Genomic DNA, 16,893 nt, shown 5'->3' on the forward strand with positions numbered 1-16,893 from the left:
GAACATCCTTGTCTTGTTCCTGATCTGAGATGAAAATCTTTTAGTCATTAACCAATGAGTAAGATGTTTGCTGTGGTATTTCTCATGTATAGTTTTATTATGTTAAGGTAGTTTTCTTCTATTCATTGTTTTTTGAGCATTTTTATCATAAAAGAGCCTTGAATTTTGTTAAATATTTTTTCTTCACCAATTGAGATATTGTAGAGTTTTTTTTTTTTCTGTATTCTGTTGCTATGGCATTTTACAATGATCAGTCTATATATGTTGGACCACCCTTACTTTCCAGAAATAAATTCTACTTGGTCATGATGTGCAATCCCTTTAAAATGCTACTGAATTCAGTTTTCTAATGTTTTTTCAGGATTTTTGCATGAGTTTTCATGAGAATATTGGTCTGTAGTTTTATTTTCTTGGAGTGTCTTTGTCTGGCTTTGGTATCAAGGTATTATTGGTCTCAAAGAACGACTTGAGCAGTTTTAGCTCCTCTGCAATTTTTTAGAAAGCTTGAGAAGGATTGGTATTAATTTATCTTAAATATTTGGTTTTGAATTCACCAGTGAAGCCATCAGGTCCAGGGCTTTTCTTTGTTGGGAGATTTTTTTGTTCTGGTCCAATATCCTTGCTAGTTGTAGATATATTTAGATTTTCTATTTCTTTGTGATTTAGTTTCGTCTGTCTTTGTCTTTTTAGGAATTTGTCTGTATCATCTTGGTTACTCAGTTTGTTGACATACAATTATTTGTAATACTCTCTGATAATACCTTTTACTTCCATAGGGGACACTTTCCCCCACTTTCATTTCTGATTTTAATAATTTGAGCTTTTTCTTCTTTTTTCTTTCTTTTTTTTTTTTTTTCTTATTCTGTCTGGCTAAAGGTTTGTCAACATTTCAAAGATAAACATATGGTTTTATGCTTTTTCTCTCAGTCTTCTGTTCTCTATTCTGTTTATCTCTATTTTAATCTTTACTATTACCTTTGTTCTCCCTGCTTTGGGTTTAGTTTGCTCTTTTCTTCCCCCCCCTTAAATTGTAAAGTTAGGTCGCTGATTTGAGATCTCTATTTTTATTGTAAGCATACATCTATAAATCCCACCCCCCACACCCAGCACGGTTTTTGCTGTGTCCCATAAATTGTAATATGTTGGTTTTCAATTTTTATTCATTTTATTTTTCTTTCTGTTAATTCCACAGACTCAATAATTTAAACAAATTTTTTTAATATTTGTTTATTTTTGAGAGCAGAGTGTGAGCAGGGAAGGGGCAGAGAGAGAGGGAGACACAGAATCCTAAGCGGGCTGCAGGCTCCAGGCTCTGAGCTGTCAGCACAGAGCCCAATGAGGAGCTCAAACTCACAAGTCGTGAGATCATGACCTGAGCTGAAGTCGGATGCTTAACTGACTGAGCCACCCAGGTGACCCTCAATAATTTTTATTGTTCTATATTCAAGTTCATCGGCTCTTTCTTCCACCAGCTCAAATCTGTCTTTGAATTCCAGTAGTGTATTTTTCATTGTAGTTATTGGATTTTTCAACTCAAGAATTTTATTTTGATTTCTTTTTAGGTTTTCTGTCTTTTCATTGGTATTTCTTTTATATAATTATTTTTTAATTAATTTATTTTTATTTTTAAGTAGGTTCTATGCCTAGCACAGAGTCCAATGCAGGGCCTCAACCCATGACCCTAAGATCAAGACCCGAGCTGAGATCAAGAGTCAGATGCTCAACTGACTGAACCATCCAGCCACCCCGTCTCTTCATTGATATGTCCATTTTGTTCATATGTTTTCTTGACCTCTTTTTTTCTTTTACATCACATTTATTTCATTGAGCATTTAATGCATTTGTTTAAAATCTTTGTCTAGTAAATTTTCCATCAGGTCTTTCACAGGCACAGTTTCTGCCATTTTTGTTTTCCTTTGAATGGGCCATACTTCTCTGTTTCTGTGTAGGCCTCATAATTTTTGTTATTGTAGAATGGGCATTTGAATCTAATAGTGTGTCAGGTCTGAAAATCAGATTCTCTTCATCCAGTAGGTTGTTGTTTTTTGTTTCTGTTTTTATTTTTGTCTTTTTGACTGTTATAGCTGTCTCTGTACTGAGGATCAGCCTGAGATGTAAGCTTAAGATCTTCTCAGGTGACTTTCTAATTTCCTCTGTGTGCCTTTAGGTGTCTTAGTCTTTAGGTGTCTTACTTCCACGAATGTAATAAGAAAAATGAAAAGCGGAGGGAAGTATGCTGGCCCTTAAATCTCTTGGAAGTCACTTCAGCTAGAGGAGGCAGGACTTAGAAAAATCAGGTCAGGTATAAAAACAATAACTGCTGTGTCTTGTTTAGAGCTGCGTTGTGAGAAGCAGCATTCAGTAATCAGAACATGGATCCCCAATATTTTCAAGGCCAGGATCCTTGTTACCCACCCTGCTCCTGCATGCTGTGTGTAAACTGCTACTGGAATGCTCACACAGCTGCTTGCCATGGGACTTGCAATAGAGGCTGGGTAGTTACTACTGTACAGATACTGAAATTGATGGAAATTAACCACAACTTACCATCCAAGACTTCTGCTGGAAGTTGCAAGCCTTCAATAGATTCTAGAGTTCCAAAATAGTTGCATCAGATATATTGTGCCAGAGCGATTGTTGTCCAATGGGAAGACAAATTGCTCGTGCTTCCTACTCTGCCATCTTTTCAGAATCCTCTTCCCTACTGTACTTTTTTAAAACTCATTTCTACTTTGATTAGATCAAGCACTGTCATAATGTTCGTGAATGACTTGTTTTATAATTTGTCATATAAAGAATTGGTTATAATTTATTTATCTACATATTGTCATTCAGGAAATCTGTTACCTTCTTCATGGTTGTGATTTTACCTAATTTGTCTTCATAATACCAGCATCTGTTGATGAGGTAGGTGCCAGACAAAAGGCAGTTGATTTGAATTTAATAGAAATGAAGAAAGGATGTTTATCATTTACTGCATGACCAGTTCTTCACATTCTTAAATCATGATCTAAAACAGAAAATTCTGAACTAGTGAGAAAAAGGATTTTACGTTGGAAGAGAGTGTATTCTTTAGAAAGATCTGCTTATCTGAATAGCTTGGGTACTCTTTCAATTTCCTGTGTAATTCTTTGAGCTCAATTTTCATGCTCCATCATTTAGATTATCTTTTCAATGTTCTTATGCAGATTAGTACATAAAGTCTCTATGGGAAAAATAAAGATAAAGGTAAATTATACAAAAATAAATAAACAGCTGCACAAAGGTTTCAAAAATCTAAGGCAAAGGTGGATAATTGTGCTAAAATTTATCCCTCTATTCAGAAACATAGACTAACAAAACAGATGTTACCACTGCCAGAAAACCAATGCCTGGAGTCACATTAGAATGTGCCACATGTAAGACCTTTGTGGCAGTGCATCTAATTGAGCGTGTGGGCACATATGGTTTTATACACAGGTGATACTGCCAGTGGAGCCATAGTGAAGCTTGCCTTGCTGGTAGTTGACCTCAATACTGGCAATCTTTCATGTGCAGCTTTGGAGGAAAAACCCAGGTGAATCTCTATCATGATATGTGGAAAGTAAGCTAAACCATCTTCTGAATTACATTCTATTTGCTCTAATTTGAGAAATGAATGCTATGTCAGTTAACTTATGAATTATAATTATCAATATATATTAAATATCCGTGTAGAGCTGGCATTGTAACAGCATAGGAGACTCATACTTGTTGAAATCAAACAACACAATCATCTTAGAACTTTAAAAGAGGTTGCCAAAATTTGTTTGGACTCTAAGGATGCCACCTCTCTGGGTTTATTACTGAAACTGAAGAATTCAAACATGAGCTTGAGGTAAGATACGTATTCATTTGCTGCACCTTAATTTGCTTTTCTCTTAATTGAACTCAGCATGAGGTAAGACTTTATAAGTAATGTACATACTGCCCTTTCGTAACCTAGACTTTTACAATATCCATTCCCCTGAAATAATTTTTCCTGACCCTGGTGGTTGAACAGGTTAGGGCAAGAAGTAGTAGCAGAAATAAAGAATAAAATAAGCCAGTGCTATAGGAAAAAAAAAATAAGCCGAAGAGAAATTCTTAAGTGAACCACTTTCCTTTCTTAAATTGGCAAGTTGCAGTATACTCTAAAGGTGGCAAACCTCAGTGGCTAGCCCTTGCAATCCCCATTAAAAGAGGAGCAAGGCCATGTCTATGGGGGACTAAGTATGCCTTCAGATTTCTAAAGAAAAACCAAAATGCCTGGTATATTGTACAACACACAACAGTCCTAATAGTAACATACTTCTGGGTTTGATTGTACTTTAGGCTTAACCATAATATACAATGCATAAATAGAATTTGAACTGACTGCCAATGCTTATCATGTTACTACTATAGTTCTAAGTTACTTACTGTTGAGCAATTAACTATGGTTTAGGAAAGAAAGCTTTTCTCTTATATCCCATAAAGATTATAAATAAATACTTATAATATTTTTTATAATCTAAGACCCCTCTTTTATTTAACTTTTGCTTCTTATATTTAGAAGGTGTAATGTCAGATTTTCCAGCTAATAACCCCTTGATTTCTGAAAACCCAGTCCAGGCCTACCAATTTTTTAATGCCAGTTGTCATACCTTTAGTATAAAAACAGTTGATGGACATTTTAAAATAAATTTTAATTATTAACTATAATATGTGATTTCTTAATGCTGATAGAAAAAATGTGAATTACATTTATTTTAGAGAACTGTAATAGAAATGAACATAGTGAGAATTCGTTTGCTTTTTGCTGTTTGATTTAAAAATACATCAGTAAATGCTAAGGGCAATTCTGAGTGAGATTTTAATAAAAATAAAGATGGCTGAATATGAAAATATAAAGAAAAAAACTCAGATTTATGATAGTTTTCTTCTCATGGATAATTGAAAGTGATATGTACAACTCATTATGACTATTTTTACAGTTTTTAAAGAGAAAGTACTTAAATAAACCCTAAAAATAGATGAGGCATAACACTTCAGCCTTTCCCTTTAACTGACAGTTTCACATACATGTGAATGGTGACTTTTTTAACACAAAATTACATGACTAATTCTTTCTCACCACTTCATTAGTTAGTGACGCTAGCCCTAGCCTTAGAACTAAAATCAACCCATTTAATGAAATGCTTACTTAAACACCAAAATCATTATTACATATGTAGCAGTTTGGAAATACTGCACTACACTTGGAAAATGCCCAGCACCAGTGAATCAATTTTCTATCTGCTGTGTAAAAACAACTTCTGCTTTATTGCTTTTTGGAAACAGAACTGAAGCAATACTTCACAAAAGCCATTAAACAGAACTTGTGACATAAAATATAAGACTTCCGACTAAACTACATCATTTCTCGATTCCTTTTGAACACCTAATGGCATAATGAAAACTGATTACACTATTCATATGTTCACATTCTGAGCTATGATATCTGATAGCCTCATATTAAAAAGTTGATTTGTAAAAGGAGATGATGATACAGTTGAACAATCAACCTCATAAACAGTCTACTGCTGAGTAATGAAAAATTTTAATTGGTCAAATAAAGTAGCATTTAGTGCTGGAAAATATAGAAGATAGTCTATAATTGGAATAATTAACACAAAGATGATTCTTATATAGCAGCAACCCATTAAATATTTAACCATGAGGAAAGAAAACAATTTCAAACTGGTGAAGGAAAGGAAAATTCTTTGAGAGTTCTTTAGGGTTTTTTTTTTAATAGTTCATTTGAGATCTACTTGACAATTTTATACTGTTAATACTGCAAAAGTTATAGTAGGGAGGAAAATGAGCAGTATCCTTGGATTTTATACCATGTTCTAAAAAAGCAAAATAGATATTGGGAAAGAATGGGTTTGTTAAAAATACATTGCTCCTAGTTGTTTTTTTTTCTAATATCTCTGTGGTTGAAAAAATATTTTAATTTAAAAGATCTGTATTATGTTTAGTTGCATCCAGAATTAAGTTGATATGAATATGTGATAGATTGTAATATGTGAAAATGCACATTATAATCCCTAAATCAATTACAAAAATCAAAAGTATAGTAAAAAATCAGTAGAATAACTAAAAATGTGTACTATTTAACACAAAAGAAGACAGAATCAGAAGAGTAAAGACAGTAGATATATAAAAACAAATAGGAAAATGGTAAGTGTAAAAAATAATATTGTCACAATATTAATTAGTGACAATACTAGTTAATTAATGACAGTATTAATATTGTTGGTGACAAAGAGTTAATATATCAAGAAGGTATTGCAATTATAAAGATCTTTGTACTAAAAGACAGAAACCTGAAATACATGGGGGAAAAATGACAGAATTGAAAGGAGAAATAGATAATTCAACAATAATATCTGGAGAGTCAGTATCCATTCTCAATTATTAATAAAACAACTAGAGAGAAAAATCAGGAATTTAGAAGACTTGAACAACACTACCAAGGAACTTGAGCTAACTGATTCCACCCAACAACTCCAGAATCCTGCTTATCAAGAAAGTTCTCTATGATTAACCATATGCTGGGTCATAAGAATAGTCTCAATAAATTTAATGTAAAGCATGTTCTTCGCCCACAGTAAAATTCACTTAGAAAGCAACAGCATGTAAGTCTTGGCAATCACCAAATATTTGAAAATTAAACAAGATACTTTTAAATAATACATTGATCAAAGAAAAAAAAATCATAGAAGCGGAAGATATTTTCACTGAATTAAAATGAAAACATACCAGAATTTATGAGAAACAGTTAAATAAGTGCTTAGAGGGAAATTTGGGCCTTTAAACATCTACATCAGAAAGCATGAAAGTCTCAGTCAAGCACCTAAGTTCTTACCTTTTTAGAAACCAGAAAAAGGGAGCAAATTAAACCTATAGCAAGCAGAAGGAAATAAATAGGTAAAAAATAGAAGAAATCACTGAAAATAGAAAAACAGTAAAGTAATAGAATTCTTGAAACCAAGATTTGATTCTTTGAGAAAATAAAATTGACAAATCTTTAGCTAGACTGAAGAAAAGCAAAAAGCACAAATTATCAAAATCAGTAATAAGAGAGACAATAGCATCAAACATACTACCATATACATCATGGGAGTCCCAGGTGAAGTGGGAGAGAAAAGAACAGAGAGAATATACAAAGAAATAATGACTGAAAACTTCCTAAATTCCATGGAAATCCATGTATGTAAACATCCAAGAATCTTAACTTCCAATAAGATGAACTCCAAGATCCACACTGAGACACATTATAATCAAACTTTCAAAAGCTGAAGAAATGGAATCCTGAAAGCAGCAAAAGAGAAGAAAATTGTCACATAAAAGGGATTCTCAGTAAGATTATTAAACTTCTCATCAAGAACTTTGGGTTCTTCTAAGAAAAAATGTAACTATATGTGGTTATGGATGTTAACTAAATTTGTGGTAATAATTTATCAATATATGCATATATGAAATTATTATTTTGTACATCTTAAACTTATACAATGTAATATGTCAGTTATATCTTCATAAAACTGGAGGGGCACCTGGGTGGCTCAGTAAGTTAAGCGTCCAACTCTCCTGATTTTGGCTCAGGTCATGATTTCACGGTTTTTGCAATCAAGCCCCACATTGGACTCCTTGCCAACAGTGCGGAGCCTGCTTGGGATTCTCATTCTCTCTCTCTCTCTCTCTCTCTCTCTCTCTCCCTCTGTCTCTCTCTCTCCCCCCCCACCTCTCTCTCTCTCTCTCTCTCTCTCTCCCTCCCTCTCCCCCATTTGTGTATGCTCATGTTCTCTCAAAAATAAATAAAACATGAATAAGAATCTAAAATTTGGAGGCCAGAAGATAGTGGGCTATTGTAATAAAAGGAAAAAAAACAGTGAACCAAGAATCCATTCATTATCTAGCAAAATTGTCCTTCTGGGAGAAATTTAGGGAATCCATGATAACCAAAAGCTGAGGGAGTTTAGGACCAGTAGAACTGCCCTGCGAGAAATGCTCAAGAGAGTCTTGCATGGTAAAATGAAAGGACATTAGACAGTAACTCAAGGCTGTGTGGAGAAATAAAGGTCTTAATAAGGTAAATACGTGAACAATTATAGAAGTTATAGAAGTCAGTTAATATTGTAATAATGGTTTATAACTGTACTTTTTGTTTTCTACATGATTTAGGAGACAAATACATTAAAGAAAACCGCTATTAGGGTAAAAGCTAGTATTACTGTAACTTTGTTTTATAACTTTAAATCCTGTCTTCTATATAATTTAAGAGACTAATGCACTTAAAAGAATTAATAGTTTATGGTTTGGGGGTACACAGCATATAAAGATTTAATTTTGTGACATCAACAACTGAAAGGGGTAGAATAGAGCTGTAAAAGAGCAGAAAATGTGTACATTATTGAAGTTAACTTGATCTTTTTTTTTTTTTTTTTTAATTTTTTTTTTTTTCAACGTTTATTTATTTTTGGGACAGAGAGAGACAGAGCATGAACGGGGGAGGGGCAGAGAGAGAGGGAGACACAGAATCGGAAACAGGCTCCAGGCTCTGAGCCATCAGCCCAGAGCCTGACGCGGGGCTCGAACTCACGGACCGCGAGATCGTGACCTGGCTGAAGTCGGACGCTTAACCGACTGCGCCACCCAGGCGCCCCAAAGTTAACTTGATCTTAATTTAAATTACACTGTTATAAAAGGTAGGATGTTAATATAATCTCCATATTTTACCACTTTTAAAAGTCACAACGAGATTCCACTACACACCCACAAGAATAACTTTAATAGAAAAAAACAAAATGTCAGATGTTACAAGGACATGGAAACACTCTAATCTTTATGCTTTAGAGATGGAATATAAAATGGCATCAACCCTAGGGAAAACAGTTGGATGGTTGCTTGAAAAGTTAAATATAATATTATCCTGTGATCCAATATTTACTCCTAGGTATCAAATCAGGAGAAACAAAAACCATATTTCCATAAAATAATGTGTACAGCAATATTCATAGAAACATTGTTAATAATACCCTGTAACTGGGAACAATCCAAATATCAAATCGCTGGTAAATATAACCAAATATGGTCTTATCAGCAGTGGACTCCTATTTGGCAATTAAATAGAAATTTTTCTCCAAAGAAGACATAAAAATGACCAACAAGCATATGTAGAAGACTACTTACTGCATTATTCCATCTATATGAAACACCTAGCAAAGGCAATTGTAGAGACCAATAGCAGCTCCTCAGTGGAGCTTGTATCCTAAAGATACAAGTATGAATGGAGATTAACCATAAATGGGTATGAGGGAACTTTCTTGAATTATGAAACTGTTCTAAAACTGGATTATAGTGATGGTTACATAATTCTATTAACGCAAAATGATTTAATTGTATACTTGGCAATTGCTATAGTTTATGGTTTGTAGTTATACTTTAAACTGTTATAATATAGAGGGACATATTGAAGAGGACAGAAGTTTGTCTTAAAGGGTTAAACAATAGGACATTCCTGTAAGGGAGTTATTTGTGACATATTTAAAAGAAATAAAGTATATTAGAAGTTAAATATATCTTAAATTACAGTTTTCATATCAAAATAAAATAAGACCAATTGGTTTTTATAAATGTGTATATCTGGTTGTTTATAAATGTGAGAGAGAGGCACCTGGGTGGCTCAGTTGGTTAAGCATCCAACTTCAGCTCAGGTCATGATCTCACGGTTTGTGAGTTTGAGCCCCGCGTCAGGCTCTGTGCTGACAGCTTGGAGCCTGGAGCCTGCCTCGGATTCTGTGTCTCCTCTCTCGGCCCCTCTCCAACTTGTGCTCTGTCTCTCTATGTCTCTCAAAAAATAAATAAATATTAAAAAAAAATTAAATAAATGTTGAGAGAAAATTTTTTGGGTTTTGGTTTTTTTTTTGAACCATAATGAAGGAATAATCTCTTGCCCTAGCTCTTAAAAGTAAATCATTTAACAAAGCAAGGAAGATTGTTTGAGAATACATTATGCCAAACATTTCCACTTCCAGAAAATGACAGTGACATTTAATCTTTGGATATTTATGTTGAAATTTCTTTCAATCGTTTTAAGAAATCTTCTGAAATGCTGAAATTCTTCAATATGGAATGATAATGAGTAAGCAACAAATGGGAAACTAAGACTATAGTGATAGGACTGAACAAATGATTGCAGTATAAGGAAATGTTTTCATTAACACATGGATTACTGTATTCAGCACCATGTATCACAAATCCCAGTTTACTTTTTTGTAACCTAAATTCTTTAAAATCAAGTTTTATGCTACATTTTCCTCTTTCTCTTGGGGTATGGGGGAAGTTGTGACCATCCTTTCAACAAAACAAATCCCCAGAGGAGTTCTTTAGTCCTCTGCAATTTGCAAACATCCAGGGAACTCCAAAGCTGCAATCCACTCTCCTAAGAGATCACTCTAGTCACAGCCACTGGCAGTTCTCCAAGCCATACAGGCCAGCACAGGGCAGAAGGCTATGTCTCTGAGGATCTGAGAACTTAAGAACTGAGTGTTTTGGCTGCACAATCATTATCTGGAAAGTTCAGGCAGGGCCCATGCAGTCCCCTGAGATTTCACTCCCAGTCATCACTTACAGTACTCAAACACATCCCACAGGCAAGGATGCCAATGTTCCAGGATCCAAAAACAAGCAAAGGGAATCTGGCCACGATTTGTAGAGAGTCACTATTTTAAATATTCCTTCTTTTTGTTTTTTTTTCCCCATAGCATTTGGGAATCTCTGTGATAAAATGGACACTTTTCCTACATGTGGAATTTAAATGTCTGTACAATGTCTCAATATTGCAGGAGGGTAATATGCATTTTGAAATTTCATCCATATCATCTGTGTGTTTACCAAGTCATGTCTTTGTTTTTTTAACAAGAGAAGATTTACCTTTGAAAGTGACCTGAGGCAGTGAAAATTAATCATTTGGGGGACAATATAAATTGCAATAATGAATTTCATAGTTGTTATTTCAAGTCAGCTCAGTTTCAAATTAAACTAGGAAAAAAAACATCAGAAAGGTTTCTTTTGGTCTCTTTCTGTGCTTTAAAAAAAAACTAAGGGAATGGGTTTGTATTTTAATAAACACTGTTAGCATTTTCTGCTTTTTTATAGAAATGCATGAGGTTAAGGAACTCATTTGTTCTTACACTATTCAAAAGCAAAAATAAATAAATAAAATTATTCAAACTCATAGCTAATTTCAAAATGATTGCAAACTGAATGCCAAAATAAGGAGGTAACTCTTCACATAAAAAGGCTAATCATGGTTAATTGTTTTCCTATTCCTTTTGATGATAATAGCCATTATAAACTCATTTTAAGTATGTAGATGTAATATGCAATTACCATAAGACTCAGCATTCCAAAACTCAAATGGAAGACTAAGATAACTTTGAGCACTGTTTATTGGTAAGGCTGCCAACCAGTTTCATTTTCAAAGGAAAAATAAGTGTGTAGCTGTAGTCCAATCTTGTTTACATGCACATATTTTCTCTTTATGTGTGCTGCTACAGTGACTATCTCTAAATCAACCTGTTTACTGTTGTATAAAGCAGTAGGTGGCTGTCACTATTGTCTGGAAATTTTTGAAGTAATAAGACTCAAATCACAAAGCATTTAATTCCAGATCAGTTTTTTTTTTTTTATTCTTATAGGTGAAAAATGTGAACCACTGGGCATTATAAAATACACGTAGCCTTCTTGAGGTCAAGCTTGGGAGACTTATATATTTGACGCCTTCTAATAGGAATAAATACTTGACTGTATAAGAAATTGAGAATCTCTTGGTATAAGATATGAAATGAAGTTTTGAAGTTAACTTTTGACTTCCATGTAGGTCATTATCAACAAAAGACCTTGTCTTATATTCAATCTATAGATTCTGTAGCCTTAGATAATATTGGGAGGATAAGTGATTATAGAATTCTATGAAAGGAAGTGTCAACTTTCCCAGAGAGTAGCCATCTTTTCATTAAGGCTTTTCTTAGAAATATCAAGATAGGTCTATGCCACTGTTGCTTTACATTTGTTGCTATTCAAACCTATTTCCTCTCTCTTCATTACTATTTCAATTACTGTATCTTCTTAGGCAATCTTGACTCCTTAGCCAGTCATTTCACTGATCTCCCTCTTAGCAAACAAAACTTTCTTTACAGAAAACATGTGGTTTCCTGTAACCCAATAGAGTTTCCATTGGCCTGCTTCCCTCTCAAACTTCTCTTCTCTTGTTCACCACCAAACTTCTTGAAATGTTGATCTTCAGTTACCACTTCAATGAAAATTAATCTCGGTTTCTTCTGATTTTAGCATTATTTCCAATTGTCTCCTGGAACACACTATTTTTTTGTCTCTTTGGAACTATAGACTAACACCAAAATTCAGCTTATCTTCACCCTCAAATCTCTTCACCCACATAATTCTATACATACTCTGTGTGATGGAGCATTAGGGGGAAACACAAGAGAATTGTGGAGGCCTTTTCCCAGAAATACTTGAGTTGCAGAACCAACATAAAAAAAACCCCTACATTAATATATGTAGAAGAAATGCTTGTCTAAACTATTACAGTTAAATGCCAATTACTACTTATCCCCAAACTAAAAATAATTTTAAGAAAAGCAACTATTTAACACAAAGCAAACATAAAAATAATCAGTGAACTGAAAGTATATCCTGTTTTATAAAATAGTCACTTGGCATATATTGAGCTTTGTGATAGTAAGTTGGAAATAAATGAAAAATATTTGCTTTCTGAGAGAATGAATATAACATTTCATGTCATCTAAAGAAAACCCAATAGTTCATATGTACAATTAGGATTGTTCAAGTATTCTCCTCTACTGGGAAAAATGTCTTGGTTTAATGTAACATTTTCATTAAAAATTTCTAAATATTTTAGATCTGCTAAATCTAACCCATTAGAAACCTAAGTGTGAAATAACCCATATTCCGATGTTTGTCTAAATATAAGATTAAATTATTTTAATTTTTAAAATTATTTCTCTTGAAGAGAGGCATGGCATAAAGGAGATACACTATATGTGATAAGTTTACTAGGAAAATTTTAATCTCTTCGTCTGGTTATGTTAATTTGTGTATGGGTATATTTTGTTGTTTTGTGTTTTTGTTGTTTAGTGTGTATTTTGTTGTTTAGTCTGAAAGGTCACCCATATACTCGACTGCAGTAGTTTTCTTTAGCTTTAGTTCTTTGGTACAGCCATCACCTCACTTGTGACATACAATTGTTGACCTTGTACTTTTACTTTTGGATGTATACATCCATGGAAGTTTTGTCTTTCATCTCAAGTTGTACAAATCTAGGCTTATATTACATTTATTCTCATCCATAGATTTATCTCTTAGTTTTAGATTCTGAGATTTTATTTATTTATTTACTTATTTATTTTAATTTATATCCAAGTTAGTTAGCATATAGTGCAATAATGATTTCAAGAGAAGAATCCAGTGATTCATCCCCTACATGTAACACCCAGTGTTCATCCCAACAAGTGTCTTCCTTAATTCTCCTTGCCCATTTGGCCCATCTCCCCACCTACAACCCCTCCAGCAACCCGCAGTTTGTTCTTTATAATTAAGAGTCAGATTCTGAGATTGTTTTTACTTTGCCTGTATAGTCTTTGTAACAACAGGAACCTTACCTCCAGAAAGATAATACTGCAACTTTAGATAGCTGTGGCTTTTGTGGAATCCTTAATAAATAGAAAGAGATTTCATACATTCACCAGGTCAGCATGTGTACTAATTTGCTCTAGCATGATCATGGAAATAAGGCTATGAAGGACTGTATGACTTAATTGCACTCAAGTTAAATAGGACATTATGTTATCTACAGCCTCTCCTTGGTGACTAACCAAGCTGTTTCTGATTGTATACCTTTAAGAATGACTCCCTATTCATCCTGTAGTATATGCTTATTTAGATTATGCTTTTATGCAAACTCAGTAGTTCCAAAATATTCTGTGTCTGATAGGGATTTACCTAAGACAAGGATCATTAAATGTTTTCTGTACAGAGTCAAGTAGCAAAATTTAAGACTCTGTGGGCCATACAGTCTCAGTAGCAACTGAATTCTGCCATTGTAGCAAGAAAGTAGCCATAAATAATATGTAAGTGAATGGGTGTGGCTGTATATAAATATTTTTTTTTTTTTACAAAACCAAGCAGTGGGTCAGATTTTACCAGTGGGCTCTAATGTGCAGAACTCTGGCCTAGGAGAAGCTATTGATATGATACTTGTCTTTAATTTAGAAATTTCCTCCCTGGGTATTATAGTTAGTTAAATTTCCTGAGGTGATTATTATTTTATTTCTTTGACTTTTTTCCCCCTAATAATTCAAGATGGCTTATTTCTTTATATATTTGCTAGGAATAGGTATTGTTCATTCAGCTATTAAGCCCAATTTAAAAGTTTTAAAGTTTACATAACAAATTTTTAACATCATAAATTAATCATTTGCAAGAACTCTTCTAATCTGAAATCTTTATACCTTCAAATATGATTAGGTCCCTCTGCTTCTTCTCTGACCGAAATGTGAGGGTGCTTCAATAGAAGTCTCCAATTAAAAAGTTAAAGAAAATAAGCATTTTATCTTAAACAGTTTGCAATGTGTATATTTGTAGGTTTCAAAATGAAAAGTGTCTAGCATGCCATATGGAAGATAGGGTAGAAGGTGAGCAGAACAGCATGGTTAAAAGAATAGGTTAAATGATTTGGATGCTAAAGTATGAGAAAGGAACGGGGTAGGCATATGCCCCAGGCACTGGAAATAAGTTTAGACTTTGCTATTATTTTCTTTACAATTAATAACGTAAGGTGAATTCATCCAAACAAACAAACAAACAAAATCAAATGAAAGCCACAGGGTAGAGAAGGGTCAAAATTATTCTTCATCTGAGAAGTTTCCTTTTTATGGAACAAAACTCTAGAGGAGACTTAAGATCATAGGAAAACTTTCATGCTTATAGGCATAACTTGCAAAATTCGCTTCACCTAAACCCCAAGGAAATCACTGAAGATTCATAAATAAGAAATGAAACCCACGGGAGATCATTAACAGCTTAACACAGTTTATGTGTTCAAATTCATTGCATTTGTAAAAACAATAGAGTAGAGATGCCATTATTTTTATAATGACTTCATAACATTAAAAATGTAAAAATGTGAATTGTATAATATAAGAATGAAATGCAGATACTACATAGAGGGTGTGATTATTTGGGTCAGAGTCTCCTTTAGATCAAAGATGGAGGAGTCTCACATGACTTACTAACAGCTTCTCTAAACCTCATAAAAATAAAAACATAAAATTAGAATTTGCACAATTATCACACTTGTAAATGATGAAAAATTAACATGTTTTACAGTAAAAATAGAAAAATGTTCATGAGATAGTCTGACAAGATGGTCAGCAAATTTAAACATGTATCTAGACTTCTTTGGGTATAATTAAATTGGTAGAAGGCATGAGGTCTGACTTACCATAAAACGTGGGAACGAAATTTCCAGCTATGAAAAAAAATGACAAATGTAAATATCACTTCAGTAAAGTTACAATATGGTGAGGTTTATTTGTTTTGTTACATGTGATAGAAATGCTGTTATAACAAGTATAGGCAAAACGAAACCTTTATAAGTTCATGGAATTCAATAAAGTATAAAAAAACAACAACTTTTATAATATTGTGGAATGAAAATAAATGCAACTGTACTTCAGGATGAGTTGGAACTAGTAAAAGTTACCAAGTCATTCTGTATCTGTTGTAATTACATTCTGTTTCAACACATAAGCTTTCTCTACATCAAAGGATTAGCTTAGAGTTTTAATAATCTACCACAAACTTATTTTCTTTCTTCCTTGTTAACAGATCCTGGGTGTGATGATGTATGTGGCAGTGAATATCGTGAGAAGAAGCTGTACTCTCAACCCTAGTGAGTTAATTCGGATTGCCTTAAGCCAATTATGCTAGTATTAATTCCTTTCATAGTGGCTGGTTTAGGTATGGAATTAGGATCTAATTCTTGCCAATATGATGAAAAATTGGCTAGGTGGTGCTAAAAGTGTTTCCCTTGACTTTAAAGTTTAAACACAATGGGGCGAATTTCTGTTTCTGAATAGCAGAAGTTCTTAACCAGTATAGCCATTTTACTGCAAACTCGAAGATGAAGCCAACCCAAGAGTGACAGAATGGAATAATGGAAAGAATTATGATGATATCATTGAGTTACTGAATTAATATATGGTATAGCTGCACAGTTTTTTGAACTTCTATGTACAATAATAATTTCTTTGAAAGTTTTTAAATTGAATTTTCTGTTATTATCAGCTGAAAATATCCTCAGTGATACTGGGGAAAACATTGCCATTGACAAAACTTAGGCTGTAACTTTAAAAATATTTTTTTCTTACTTGAAGAAGACTAAAAGAATATTGAATCTCAAGTTCAGAAGTCTGGCATTGGGTTTCAGTTAATCTAGATGAAAAATCCTGTGCCAATCATTTGTGAGTTTCTTGTTGACTGGAATTAAGTGAAAACATGGTGTTCTTTGAGGGAATCAAATATGTAGAGCTGGGAAGAAAGCCATTCCAAAATAAAAGATGATTTTTCTAGGTGAAGAGTAGGAAAAGCTTCTACTATACAATGTATAAGCAGTGAGGTATATCCAGTAGGAAGAAATGATGAATTCAAAAAGCAAGACTAATATGTAGTATAAAGGAAAGGTGTAAGTAATGAGTTTAATTCATGAATTTTGTACAAAAATGTAACAGGTATGCTAGACCTTGTGGAAAAAAAGAGCTAACAAGA

Source organism: Leopardus geoffroyi, chromosome C1 (genome assembly GCF_018350155.1).
Source record: "Leopardus geoffroyi isolate Oge1 chromosome C1, O.geoffroyi_Oge1_pat1.0, whole genome shotgun sequence".
Taxonomy (NCBI): domain Eukaryota; kingdom Metazoa; phylum Chordata; class Mammalia; order Carnivora; family Felidae; genus Leopardus; species Leopardus geoffroyi.